The 13,925-nt window shown below is 41.1% G+C and overlaps 1 long non-coding RNA gene across 1 annotated transcript in view; it reads right to left on the reverse strand.

Annotated features, from left to right (window-relative positions):
• Nucleotides 1-13,453, reverse strand: part of LOC117456671 (uncharacterized) — a 72,012-nt gene extending 58,559 nt beyond the window's left edge. Inside the window, exon 1 of the long non-coding RNA XR_004553264.2 lies at nucleotides 13,095-13,453. This is a non-coding gene — a long non-coding RNA (uncharacterized lncRNA). The remainder of the gene's footprint in view (nucleotides 1-13,094) is intronic.
• Between the last annotated feature and the right edge of the window lie 472 nt (nucleotides 13,454-13,925).

Here is a 13,925-nt window from a genome sequence, read left to right on the forward strand (position 1 = left end):
CGTTTCTGAAAATCTGACAGCTCAAGCCGTAGCCAATCAAACCGCGTCTAAGCTGGGAGAGATATCCCGCCGTTCATTTCTATATTTCAAAAAAAGTTGGAGGAGAAACTAACTATCGCCGTAGCATCACCCGGTTTTGTATGACCAGACCCTCTTCACCTACCGGGATACAAACCGGAGGAGCCAGGCATGGAGGGAGGTGGCAGAGACAGGGGGGGAAACTGGTAGGTTTTCGCCTGTTTGGGGAGTTTATATATATATTGCTCGCATAAAATCCCCGGGGTTTTTTGCTTTGTATGTCGGGGGCGGGAGATTCATGTGATTGGTTGTTGGTCGCATTGCTTGAATAAAATCCCCAAGCTCCAGACACGCCCAGCTCCAAGCCTTTTTTGAAGCTGTAGTGTGGACGCTCCGTAAGTGTGTTAGGTCTAACTCTTAGTGTGTGTGTTGCTCCGTCACAGCTAGCTGCAGGTTTCTGCTTCACACACGTTGCACACCGCTATTTTACCGTCTTTTTCGGACACCTTAAAATACTGCCAGACTGGTGAGGACATTTTGGCGAGCTTGTTTTGCCGCGCAGAAAAAAGTGTCATGTATTTTACGTCATGTGATCGGCTCTCTCGATCGGAGCATCCCTCATCTAGTGTGTCTGAAATCACCAGCCTTTCATGGGAGAGAAACAGCTTCAACTTAGCTTAACTTTGTTGGAGTGGACCGTCAGAGAGTGAAACTAATAATGCATTTCGAGCGTGTGTAGTAACAGGAAGACATTGAAACGTGTCCTTCCTGCTAAAAGAGACGAGGAGTTTCAGAAGTCCCAGTTTCATGATTGAAATCCGGAGATAACAAAACGCCTCCCTGACACTGACTGACCGCTGATAAAGATTCTTATACGCACTTAAGGAGACATTAAGCGAAACTAAGCTGAGGAGTTTTTGTCAAACCACTACCCTTGTCTTCAAACAAGCTAAAAGAGAATCTGTTTCCCGGACTTGTTACGTGGTTGGACCACCTGCTGTGTCTCCTCTTTAAAAAGACACTTTCCAAATGAGTGAATGTTGCTTTCCTTCTCTTAAGCACATTAGGATAAGTTCATTAAAGTTTACAAATGGAAACTTTGCAGCCAAAAACAACAAAGCTTTAATGTTTGTGTTTAAACGAGGCTTGCTAACAACACTAATAAAGAAGATAAAAAGTGTACAGAATGTATTTCAAACGGCGCCTTAGACACAAGGGAAGAAAGTGGGGAGTGAAATTGAAAATGTCAGGGCTTTTAAGTGTGTAAACTAATCAGGCGAGCTGTCATTATAAAGGCAAGGTTAATAGCTGCTGACAGAATCACCTTCAGCAGACACCAAGATAAGAAGAGCTCTTTTTATTAGCACACACTCACACACACATATATGCAGCTGTGTTTCTGAGCACATATAAATGCTCTCGGAGAATCGATGTGGGAGATCTGCTTGTGTCCTGTTGCCGTGGACCATCAGATAGCGCCATTCAGCGGGGGGAAGGATTTACACGTCGCGCCGCGGCCTAGACACCCTGCACAAAACCCCTCTTTTGTTCCTCCATCACCTGTCCCAGATTTATGATGTCCAATTACGAGCACGGATGCTAACAGTATTCCCCATTAGCCTATCAAATGCTTTAATGGCTGTTCCCTCAAAGGGTTATCTGGCCTTTCAGCAGGGGCGTAACCAATTTATGGCCCCCCCAAGAAGATGTGAACAAAGACCTCCCTGGCTCTGCTTTTTGTTTTCCTGCAGCGCTCCCCAAGACAGGTAATTAACAGGGAAGGAGTTTGTGGTTAATTTGCGAGATAATTATCTAAATTAAACTGCCGTTCGTCGCTCCCTCTAACTCGCTGCATGCTGCTATCTCTCCCTCGCTTGATGAGGGTGGTCAGGGTATTGTGCCGCTGTAGAAACAAAAACCAGTAATGACATGTTCGTCTTGCTTTCCTTTTGTTTTCCTCCGCTTTGTTTTGCCTTTTCTTTGTTGGCAAAAGTAAATGAAGAGGGTAAAGGAGCATAACGAGAGAGGGGTATTGAGGAAGAAAAGAGAGGGAGATAACGGAGAGAGAATCAGTTTACTTACAGACTTTACAGCACGACAAAGGAGAACAGTGCCATTAACACACACACACGATAATCTGATCTGCAGCGGCGGTTATTTATCAGGTAGCTCTGAATAGCTGTTCGCCTCTCAGGAGATCAGATTACTGAGAAGGGGTCTGGAGTGGGAATCCAAAGGTAGTCTGCAGGAGAAACTGCGAGTCGTTGAAGTCCCACAGATTATAGCGACTGATTACTGGGCTGCTAAAAAACATGAAGACCATCAAGTATAACAACATAGTCAATACATCCTGTAACTACGACTGCAATCCTCGGTGACAGATGCTTCACATCGGAATTTGCAGTTAATGTACATGTTTTGGCTTCGACATGTGGCATTTAAAGGTCATCTTCAAGTATCATATGCCCACTACACACACACACACACACACACACACACACACACACACACACACACACACACACACACACACACACACACACACACACACACACACACACACACACACACACACACACACACACACACACACACACACACACACACACACACACACGCTAAGCTTAACAATAAAGTATTGACAGGAAAGGAAGCAGGCAGGCGCAAAAGTTGGATCCTAAAATATAACTATCATGGTACTTTATGATTCCCAGAAGTCAAAAGATGCTTCAAGTCTCTCAATAAATGAAAGTTGACCACATGTTATACTTCCATATAAAAGAGGGACTCTCATTTCTCCAGGAGACAACGCAGACGCATGTATTTGACCGACTGGATTTCAAACTAAATGTCTCAAATCAAACTTCCACCCAGCGGCGTCAAACTTTGTGAGACATGTCATCAGAATTAGCCGTCTTCCTGATGCTTTTCAAATGCGATACACGGTAATTTGCATAAGAAATGCCTGGATGGAAACCCAGCTAGTGTTCCTGTCCTCACCGTCCCTCTCTCTCCGTACAGTATGAAGGAGGGATGATCACTCGCTGTCACATCTGTTGGCACGTTGCCATCAAGCCCTGACAGGAAAATAACACTCTTCAGGGGAAATAATACACTCGTTCTGCCATCGGCGCACCCAGACACATGCCTCGGTGTGTGTGTGTGTGTGTGTGTGTGTGTGTGTGTGTGTGTGTGTGTGTGTGTGTGTCTAAAAGCCCTCGTCGCTGCTGTCAACCTGAGTACAAAGGATCACTTTATATGATTAGTATGCATCTCTGAAAAACATATTGAACAAAAAGCCCTGCCCCGAATGCCGCTCCACGCCAATTAATGGATTAAGAAATTATTTTGAGGCGAGGCTTGTTGTGAGACAGCTATGATACGTGGCTGGAGAGGCATTTCTGTTGTGCTTATTGCGAGCTATAAGGCCCCCGATGCATTTTGATCACACACAGCAATGTACACACAACCAGATATTCGTCTTTGCTGAGTGACAAGGCCTATAGAACATCGTCTGCGTCTTCGCGAGCCGTGCAAAACGACTTTGTTCCTCTGAAAAGGATGATGTAAAAACACCCTCCCGTCTCATTTACCGTGTGGATTCAAACTAGCAACCGTCTGTCCGTCATCTCTGCAACGTTCAGAGGACAAAAGCCACTTTGACACGGCAGTTAACCCGAGACCCTCAGGCGCCTTTAACCCTCGCTCAGTTCGCAGGCCCGTGTTAAGAGCTGCGCTTATAGATTTTGCAAAAAGCAGAAAATAGAGATTGAAATCGACTTGGCCCCAAGAATGACATTTGATTTCTTACGTCGTGCCACTCCGCTTTGGGTGAGAGGGGGGTTGCTTTCGAAAGAGTGACGGGTGCACAATGACATTTATTTTGTAGTTTTTTACATTTGGATACGTAATAAGGAGATAATTGTTTATCATGTTCGACAAAAGGTATCTTTGTTTCAATGGAACCAGAGAAAATGTTTTTTAAAACTTCACACCTTTTGCTGGTTTCAAAGTCATGGACAGAGCCAGGGGCGCTCCGGTGATAATCCTATTATGGATTATAATGCTTTTATAGAAGTACATAATCACATTGTCATCTGGGTAGTTTGTTTCGTAATAAATAACCAGACACACGCGGCAAGTTTCTAAAGCAAAACATCAGACTCTACGTTTTCCTTCAAAGATAAATAAAATTAAAAAAAACACTCTTCTTACACTTTCTCTACGCAATTAGTATTATATGGTTAAATATAAAAGAACGTCATCTCTCTATGCAAGTTTCTAAATATTGGAATATAACATAAAATAAGTCTTAAATCTCCGTTTTCATTCAAACAGGGGTTCTCAGGGTGATAAAGCCGCTTTGTGTGTGTTGACATTGTGCATATCACCAAACTAAAGCTGAATTAAATTAGCACTCTTAGTCCGGCTTCCCTGAAAGACGGCTCTCGCCTCTCAAATGTCTTCTATTGTTGTCTAAATAAAGAGTGTATTCCTTATTATTGAAAGGCTTTTTGGTGTAAATGTCACTGAGTGAAACGTAATACATATACAAAGGGGTTAAACTATTGACCTACACTTTTCTCTACAGCCAAGTACACTCACTAGCAGGGCTACAAATACTTATAGAATTGTAAATGCACTGAGAAGTCTTTCTAATGATGTAAGTGCATTATGTGATAAGTGGAGTTTCGTGTGATTGGTGTTCTGTCCATTACACATCCTGAAGAGAGCTCAATTCTCCCTTTCAACCCGGCAACGTGGAAAGTCTATTTCCCTGCGCTAATGCAAACAACATAGCTGCTCTAAAATCAATGTAATTGGCTGCAGCGTTTAGTGTGAGTGAGTATCTTGTGTGATGCTTGTAGTGCGATGATGGCAGCGTAGTTCCTTCATAGTGAGGGGGTCTGAGTAATGGGAGGAGCACTGACATGTGAATGGAAGGGGATTATTTAAATATATACAGAGGCACATTTGCATTTGTGATGCACGTCAACCCGGCAGCTGAGAGGTGACGTTCCGTTTGCAGATCACCCCGAGACAACGTTTTAGTCTAAGTTCTACGGTCACTTTTTCGTGAATAAATGCCACTTTTAAGCCACAGTTTTCACACAATACGGACTGTTATCGTCTGCTTGTTGTTCCAATACAGTTAAGCTTACAGTTAAGTTAGCTTACTCTTTAGAAACATCTCCAGTCCCATGTCCTTAAAGGAAAGGGACATTACATCAACTTCACACACATGGAGAGACTTTAACAAAATAAGCCGTTTTAACAAAAAAGCCTGCACCCAATAATCGAGGGTGCGACTTTTGAAATGTAAAAAAAAAATGCTATTGAATTGAATTATGGGAAATGTAGGATGCAGAATCCGTACACCTCGCACACTCTGAATGTCTCGGTCTTTTCAAATCTGCCTAAAGCACGCCTTCCCATTTTGTTAAAGGGAAATATGAAATCCCAAATCTCTAAATGATATCCCTTACATGCTCAGGGGAGTGTATACTTATTGCATTTTATTTAGCTGCTGCTTTCACCCGAAGCGACTTGCAAGAAGTCATGAAGACACAAACCTGCAGGTATGACCTTCAAATAAGTTGTATGCCCTTCTATCCAAAGAAACTGATATTTGCAGTAAAGAAATCTGATGGAATGAAATAAACAAAGTCATCTTGAAGTTTTATATGAATTCACAGCCTTGTATTTGAAAGAAAGAGCTGTGAAGCAGCACAGAAAGCTAAGATCATCAGCAGGATTTCCCACATCAAATGTTATTTCCCAACAAACGACAGAAATGTAAGTCTTTTTACTTTCTATGCAGAAATCCTGAAGTCAGATCTTTTTTAAGACCCCTTCCATACATTTTAAGACCTCATCGCCACTTGGAGTTCCAACCGGTTACCTTGGCGACACACTTTACCTCACATTGACTATATACAGTACTGATTGTCTTTCCTCCTTATCTTCCAACCATTTGGACGCAGACTTGCATTTCCCCATAACGATGTTGCTTAACAACCGGCGTAAACGGACCTTCGCGCTATCAAGCAGTGAGCGGGCGATGTCCTGTTCAGATGACGTCAAATCCAACGGGATGCCATCAATAAACTCCACAGAATCACACTACACACCTACGCCATGACTACATTCAGACACACTGTGGAACACAACCTCTCTGGACCATTTATAGACTTATTGAAAACAAGCTACAAAATGTAATACCTTGGAAAACGCCCTTTTAATAGCCTTAGTTTTCGCTAAATTGATTTATCAACTTGTAATACTTTTTAAGACCCCGCGGACCCCCTGTAAAACACGACACTGTGACAGTAACAAAGTGACCTTTTCCAACCACAGCAAAGAACACAAGCCCTGTCCGATGGCCGGCACAGATTACCAGAAGTAGAAGAAGACCGAGTTGCCCACTTATAGGAAATTGTAAATAATTGGGTTAAGGAAAAGTGTGTCAATTTGTGTGAGTTCTACATCACATGTACTTGAACCCGGGCTATATTTGTCGATGCATTCGAGGCAGAGAGCGGCTGCTGGCTTGCAGGAGGCCTTTCTCACCACGATCTGTTTGTCAGCCTCCACATTTCCTGCGTGGAGAATGAATGCAGAATGCATCACATTAATGCGGTTTGATAGCAGCCTGGCACTTTGAGGCAATTCAGTTCACAGGAAGGCTCTGGTCTCCCACTGCTCGCTGCTTTCCCTGCAAACGCTTCAGAGCGCTGCACGCCACTTACAAAGTATTCCTGTGCAGTCGTGCTGGATTCACCGCTTTATTCACCGCTTTATTCAAATCTACAGTAAAGCTGTTTGTTTTGGCTTTGTTTCCATCGCCCTTACGTCTTTTAGTGAAATATCTACTCAGGCTGAGCGAGCGAGGTTGACCTGTGTTGGGGGAAAATGGTGGTGGTCATCATCCTCTGCAAATACCGAAAAGTAATTTCACAAAATGCTATTCTGCAGGTAGGCACATGATTTGCTCATAAACTCATTAACAAATACTCAGTATGACCAATGCTGTCTCTAAATGCATATTCAAGTATTGAATTTCACAGCGACTGACTTGTCGAAGGACATTTAAGAAAAGAAGTTCAACAGTAGAGAGTTTAACTGAATGTGCCAAGACGTTAAATAATATAGATATATGTTTGTTTACGGGCATTTGAAGTCAGTACTAAGAAGAAACAAAGCGAAGCATAGCAAGGACTTTGGAGCAGCGATAATGGCTTCTTACCTGTGGAGAACATAGACTCAAGAGTGCAGAATCTAAACAGAATGTAATGAATGAAAGTACAACCATATTTATAACACTTATGGATCATTTGTGTGCAAATATTTCACTTCAAAATGTTGTGAGTCTTCTATTCGTTTGATAGATAAATCCGATGTAACTATTTCTAACCATAGTTAACATCATAAGACAAATCAGTAGATTTTTACGCACATTGTCAGTGTCGGGAAAACAGCTGTTTGCAGGCGTTACACACACACACACTCTCACACACGAGTTTGTACACACAAGGGACTAATAGTGGTCAAGTCTTCAGTGGCCTCTCTGAGTTTGAAGGTGGATATCAAGCTCCCTCTAGTGGGAAAACTCTTCATGGCTGCACTACAACAATCCAAAAGACGTGTACTGCTGCTGCAGATCAAGCATAGAGATCCTCACTGATAAATACTAGTCATTATGTAACGTAGATTGTCTTTGCATCTTAGATATCAATTAGTAGAAAAAAGGTTAACATGTAGATACATTTGGATTTCTGAGCAACAGGCCTGACCTTTAGATTTCAGCTCACATTGAGAGTTAAGGAAATACACATTTCAACACAAATGATCAAAAACTTGCTACTCACAACATGTTGTATTGCTACTCGGGCCTAAGTATATGAGAATAGCTGCAAACCTTTCATTCCTGCAGTGGCTGATTTTACATTAAGACATTTCCCGTGGTTAATAAATGGTAACTGAATTCTGCTTGTGACATACTTGATATCTTACACACACTTTCTCTAAATGCATCAGATTGAACTAAAAGAAGAACGCAGTGTAACTTGTATTTAATGACCTGTTTGGACATCAATCTGATTAACATTAGTGATAGCTAACGACGAATGACGAGTTCAAAAAACGATTTAAATAGTGCCAACATTCATTATCACTGAGTGTCTGTTTGTGAGACTGTGCTGCCCTCTAGTGGTCAGATCCAGACTCACAGCTTTAATTCATTATTAGAGTTAATTCTCTCATATCTCTCAAATAAATTGCTCATTTTAAAAATAGGTGAAGCAAGACTACAATAAGAACTGGATAAGGGTTGTAAAGATGCAGAAATTACAGAAATGGGCCCTTTGTTGAACACAGGGTCTATGCAGGAATCCTGAAGTCAGATGTAAGACCTTTTAAGACCCTTTCCATACATTTTAAGACCTCATCACCACTTGGAGTTCTAACCGGTTACCTTGGCGACACACTTTACCTCACATTCACTATATACAGTACTGATTGTCCTTCATCCTTATCTTCCAACCATTTGGACGCAGACTTGCATTTCCCCATAACGATGCTGTTTAACAACCGGCGTAAACGGACCTTCGCGCTATCAAGCAGGGAGCGCACGATGTCCTGTTCAGATGACGTCAAACCCAACGGGATGCCATCAATAAACTCCACAGAATCACACTACACACCTACGCCATGATTACATTCAGGCAGACTGTAGAACACAACCTCTCTGGACCATTCATATACTTCTTGAAGGCAAGCTACAAAATGTAACACCTTGGAAAAAGCTGTTTAATACTTTTTAATAGCCTTAATTTTCGCTAAATTGATTTATCAACTGTAATACTTTTTAAGACCCCGCGGACACCCTGAGAACATCTACCTTTTGTAATCCAACGATGACCTCTCCACAGCTGAACCAATCATAAAGAGGGGCGTTAGATATGTTCAAACAATTATAAAAACATTTCCATTTCAATAGTGAGCAAATCCCTAATCTAACTTTCTCATCACCATGACGACACATGTAACTCAGACTCTCACAGTTATACTTCCACAATGCAATGAGCCTCTGAATATCAGTCTTCTCAAATAACAACATTCAGGAAGAGCTACCGACTGCGACAGAAAGTGCTTTGATGCATACTGCAAATGATAAGACTACACACACACGATCGCACATCCAACAAGTAGCAGCTGGATATATCATCACTAAAGTGTTGGCTTTACCTGCTCCACCGAAAGTAACAAGAACATTATTGATGCCATATTTTATACATATACAGGAGGCTATATACTAAAGTAGACAGTAACATATATATGATAAGTGTACAGCTCTATTTCTAATCGATAGAGTGTACTGGTTAGTATGTAAAGACAGCATCGTACCATCCTGTTCTCGATTGGCTTAAGTTACAATTTCTTATGTAGCTTCACATTTTGAAGAAGCTGCCATCTCTACTGTATAAATGATGGATAAACTGCAGCCTCATCCAAAGACACGCCCACATAGCACCACATGTCACATGACTGAAGAGTGAGGAAGCACATAGCCTCACATAGATCTGCAAAAACTCATTTGCAACGATTAAATCTACAAGTCTCTGTCAAAAGACATTATTCTTACTATAAAAACACACACAAAAAAGCACGATTTCAGTTTTTTTTGTAATGTATGGCCGACTCACCAAACTTAAATTACTCTAACGGCACTTCTTGGATTCTTTGGCATGGAAATTAAACAATTTAGGGAGAGTGAGACTGAAGAGTGTTTCTGGTGACTGAAGAGTGAAAGCAAAGTGAAGTAATGCTGAAATCAAATCCTGTTTAAAGTATGAAACATAGAAATATGCATAACGCATACTTACTTACAAAATGCCGGCTCAATCCAAATCCATGTGTATGTAAATATCCAGATTGTTGTGCATGTCAGTTCTCATCCTCCAAGCAAGTGTTTCAAAGTCTTCTTCCACTGAATGAAGCCCGAGGAAGGCTGATCTCCAGACAGGAAACAAAGACGTTGTTGTTGTTGGGAGTTGTATTCCATTTTTGGATTAGTAAATGTACCGCACAGTGGATGATAAGGACCTCCAGAAAGTGCAGAACAACCATCTGCTGGGAAGTTGTGAAAAATCACCCCCCACGTACTGAAAAGATGCTTTTACTGAAGTTAAAACAGCAAAGTGAGTCCTGCTCAGTGAGACTGTGGTATCGTCAGGTAGGCTGTCACCTCAGGACCTCCATCACTCTTCCTCAAGCACTTGGTGAGAATTTCAAAAAACAAAGATGGCATGTGGAAGAAAAATGGTCAGAAAGAGTTGCTTTGATCCATCAAACGAAGGAGAAATCCTGTCCTTGGAAAAGAAAGACAAGCGATCCGTTCCCACCTGTTGGTAAAGTTTGACTGACTGTTAACAGAGAGGAAGAGGATGATGAAGAAGAAAGGTGAACGATGAGCATCCTGTCGTCTCTCAGCCAGGACGATGAATGGAAAGCCTGCCTCTCTGCCTCCTTTTATATTCTCTCTTCCCCTGCCGCCTCGCTTTGGCTTTTACCCTGGCTTTAGTGTGTGTGTGTGTGTGTGTGTGTGTGTGTGTGTGTGTGTGTGTGTGTGTGTGTGTGTGTGTGTGTGTGTGTGTGTGCGTGTGTGTGTGTGTGTGTGTGTGTGTGTGTGTGTGTGTGTGTGTGTGTGTGTGTGTGTGTGTGTGTGTGTGTGTGTGTGTGTGTGTGGACAGACCTCTTTCAGAGCAGCAGGAATATATTATAACCCAAACAAAAGACGCCGGCTTATTGTTTATGAATTACTAGCCTTCCAAAGCCAACAAAGGCCCCTATTTTCATAGAAAACTCCATTTTCATTTCAGCTCCATTTGATTACCAGAGCAAAGACAATAAAAAGGCCTCTCTGGGCTCAGCGTCCCAAAGGGATTCATTCCTCCTTCGCTCGCTCATTCAACGCCACTGAAAAGCTTTCTTTATTGCTTTCTTTTCAGGGCCGACGTCAAATGGGCTTTTAGGAGTAAACCAATGACAAAACAAAAACTATGGCTATTTTGTACAATAACGGGGCCGGGGGAAGAGAGGAGTCCTGTGTTGTCTTTGTCTTCTTCTGCTACAGGAGGAGAAAATTGCAGAGGCTGGAAATTCATGGCAAGGCTTTGAAGGGAGAAGAGAGAGAAAGGCGAGGCAGTCACAATGCAACAATACAAGTCAAATCTAAATTATCCCTCGCTATTGAGCACCGTGAGGAGACAGAGAGGGACTGTACCTTTTACAGAACACACACCTGTTGGTTTCACCGCCAAAACACAATGCAACCCATTTCATCCACGATGGGGCTGTCAATAGTGAGTGGCAGTGTACCTCGCTGTTCTACCGTGTGTGTGGATGCAGATCATCACGTAATTACGTTCAAAGATGTCATTAAATCATTATGTTGATGCACGGAGATTATCTGTGGGTCATCTGTTACCGGATTAGCGTCAGATAAAGTTGAAAAAACTCGAGCGTTTAAGTCAAACCCTAGGCTTCAACTTTAGAGTGGTTTATTCGCAAAAGGCAGGGGTTTATTTTTAAGCTATTAAGACATAAATGAAGCAAAGATTAACTTAGTTTTGAAGATTTAAAGAGATAAGCTCCCTTCCTGCTGAAGGCTGGATTGTTTCTCACTCTTTGGAGATGTGACATTTCAAAGGAGAAGAACAAAAAGTGAATTACCACCCAATCAGAATCAGAAACAGGTTTATTTCCAGGTAGGTTCGCACATACTAGGAATTTGACTTGATGTCGTGGTGCATAATTCAATGGTTGTTATGCTTCAAAAGCTAAAGGATAAAGTCCAAACATATCTGTGTACAAACAACATCCTACCTCACTGTTGATCAATCTAAACCTGTAATCCACATGTGATCCGAGTCTTGATATAACGTCTTTCAGATACGCAGAAGAATAGCAGAAGATGCGCTTTCATCTTTCTGCTCTGCCTCCTGGATGAATATTTGGCTCGAGACAAAAGGTGAGCCAATCAATTATTCCTCCTGCTCTACCCGGTGCTGTTGTGAAAAGCGTTGACATTTGAGCTTTCCAGACGACATCTGCACATTGATATGCCTTCCATTGTGCGAGGCAGCCAGCCCTGAATCAAAAGGCTGTAAAAGGCCTTGTCAATGTAGTAAAGACAACTCCACAAAGACTCCTTTCTCCTCTGTTGTTATGGGAATAATGCTTTTCACCCGTGTCCTGCCAAAACCTGTTGGCAATGTATCCAGGTGATGTTATTGATGGCATTGATAACAGACATCTAACATGGCAGCCGTCAAACTGTCAGAGACGCATTGTGAAACATCACAAACGTCTTCATGGAGGCTTTCTACAATGAATATGTGCACAATAGATGTCTCACCTTCAACATTCTGTAGCTGACTGAAACCTCCATGTAAATATAAAATGGTAAGTCAATTGTCTCCATCCCTTAAATCTCCTTTCCCTTAAATGTCACCGTACAGCGTTCTTTACAAAACAGACAATAGCGTCTCTTCGCCAAACATCACGGACTGTTATGAGTCCTTCCTAGAGGTCATTCTTGCGGATATGCATTATAAGCCCATTAGAAGTACTTTAACACACAGATACATCATAATAAGTCACATAGCTGTTGAGATAATGTACTACATCAGAAAGAGAAGAATTGTTTCTGTATGGTCCACATCAAATATGACATGTTCGTATTATAATTATTAATCTATTATAGTTAATGTTCACTTGGTAAATGTGGGAACTATTTAAATTACTTGCTATAGCCTACTGCAGGGTAGCTTAACCTATAATAATACATAATGGTTTATTATATTATTGGTTGATTTTAAAGGAATGTAGTTGAGTAAAAGGTGAAACAAATGCCTCCAAAATGTAGAAAAGTACAAGTAGCAAAAATATATAATATAAATATAACATAACAACATAAACAAGTAGAGTAGCCTACATTGAAAGTAGTTAAATACACACGTGCAAGCATTTAAACATATAGCAAAAAGAGAAATTGAAATAAGTATCTGACTCACATTTGCAGTCTTCCTCTTTCATGGGGATGTCGAAACTGCACTTGCTTCTTTGAAAGTCATTTTGTTTGTGTTGACATAAGTATTGTTGTTGTTCTTTGAAAGGTTGTTTGTAGACAAGTCTTCGTCCCTTTCCCTTGCTGCTAGCTTAGCACGTTAGCTGCATTCGCCACACAGGTTAAACTGAAACTAGCACACTTTACTCTAACTAAAAACTAATGGTTGTTTAATTTAACTAACTTTTCCGAAGTTTGTGGTTTGATAGGCTTTTTAAAATGTTTCTTTGTTTCTTCTCCAGCGACGTGTCGAAGTGGCCTTACAGACGGGTTGTTCCTCACGTGCTAATTAACTGTTTCTTAATTAACGACAATGATTTGCACCTGGTGTGTATTTCGACAGGGTGTCATGCCCCCGTTTGACACGCGCTGATTCACTCGTTGGAGGGAATCTGGCAAAAAGAAAAAGACAAGTTTAAAAGTAAAATGCAATTATTACATTAAAAACAATGTTTGTTTTGTTTCTTATTTTTACCTGATTTGTGGATTTTTATGTAGTTATTTTATGTATTTAAGTGTTTATTTTGTAATTAATGCTTTATTTGTTGTCAAAATAATTTCTTAAAATGATATTTTATTTAAATACCTCAATGGATTATCTTAAAAGGACGACAATAATGGGAATAGGGTTAAACATTAAGCTAAATATTCATGAAACTTCCTTGGTTTATTACTTACATGTACAATTTCTGTATACCAGGTTTTCTGAAATATTAACTTCATGTATGCAAATGAGGCTTTATGTTATTAAATAAGTGGATATTACAGACATTTTCAG

Source organism: Pseudochaenichthys georgianus, chromosome 2, assembly GCF_902827115.2.
Source record: "Pseudochaenichthys georgianus chromosome 2, fPseGeo1.2, whole genome shotgun sequence".
Classification (NCBI taxonomy): Eukaryota; Metazoa; Chordata; class Actinopteri; order Perciformes; family Channichthyidae; genus Pseudochaenichthys; species Pseudochaenichthys georgianus.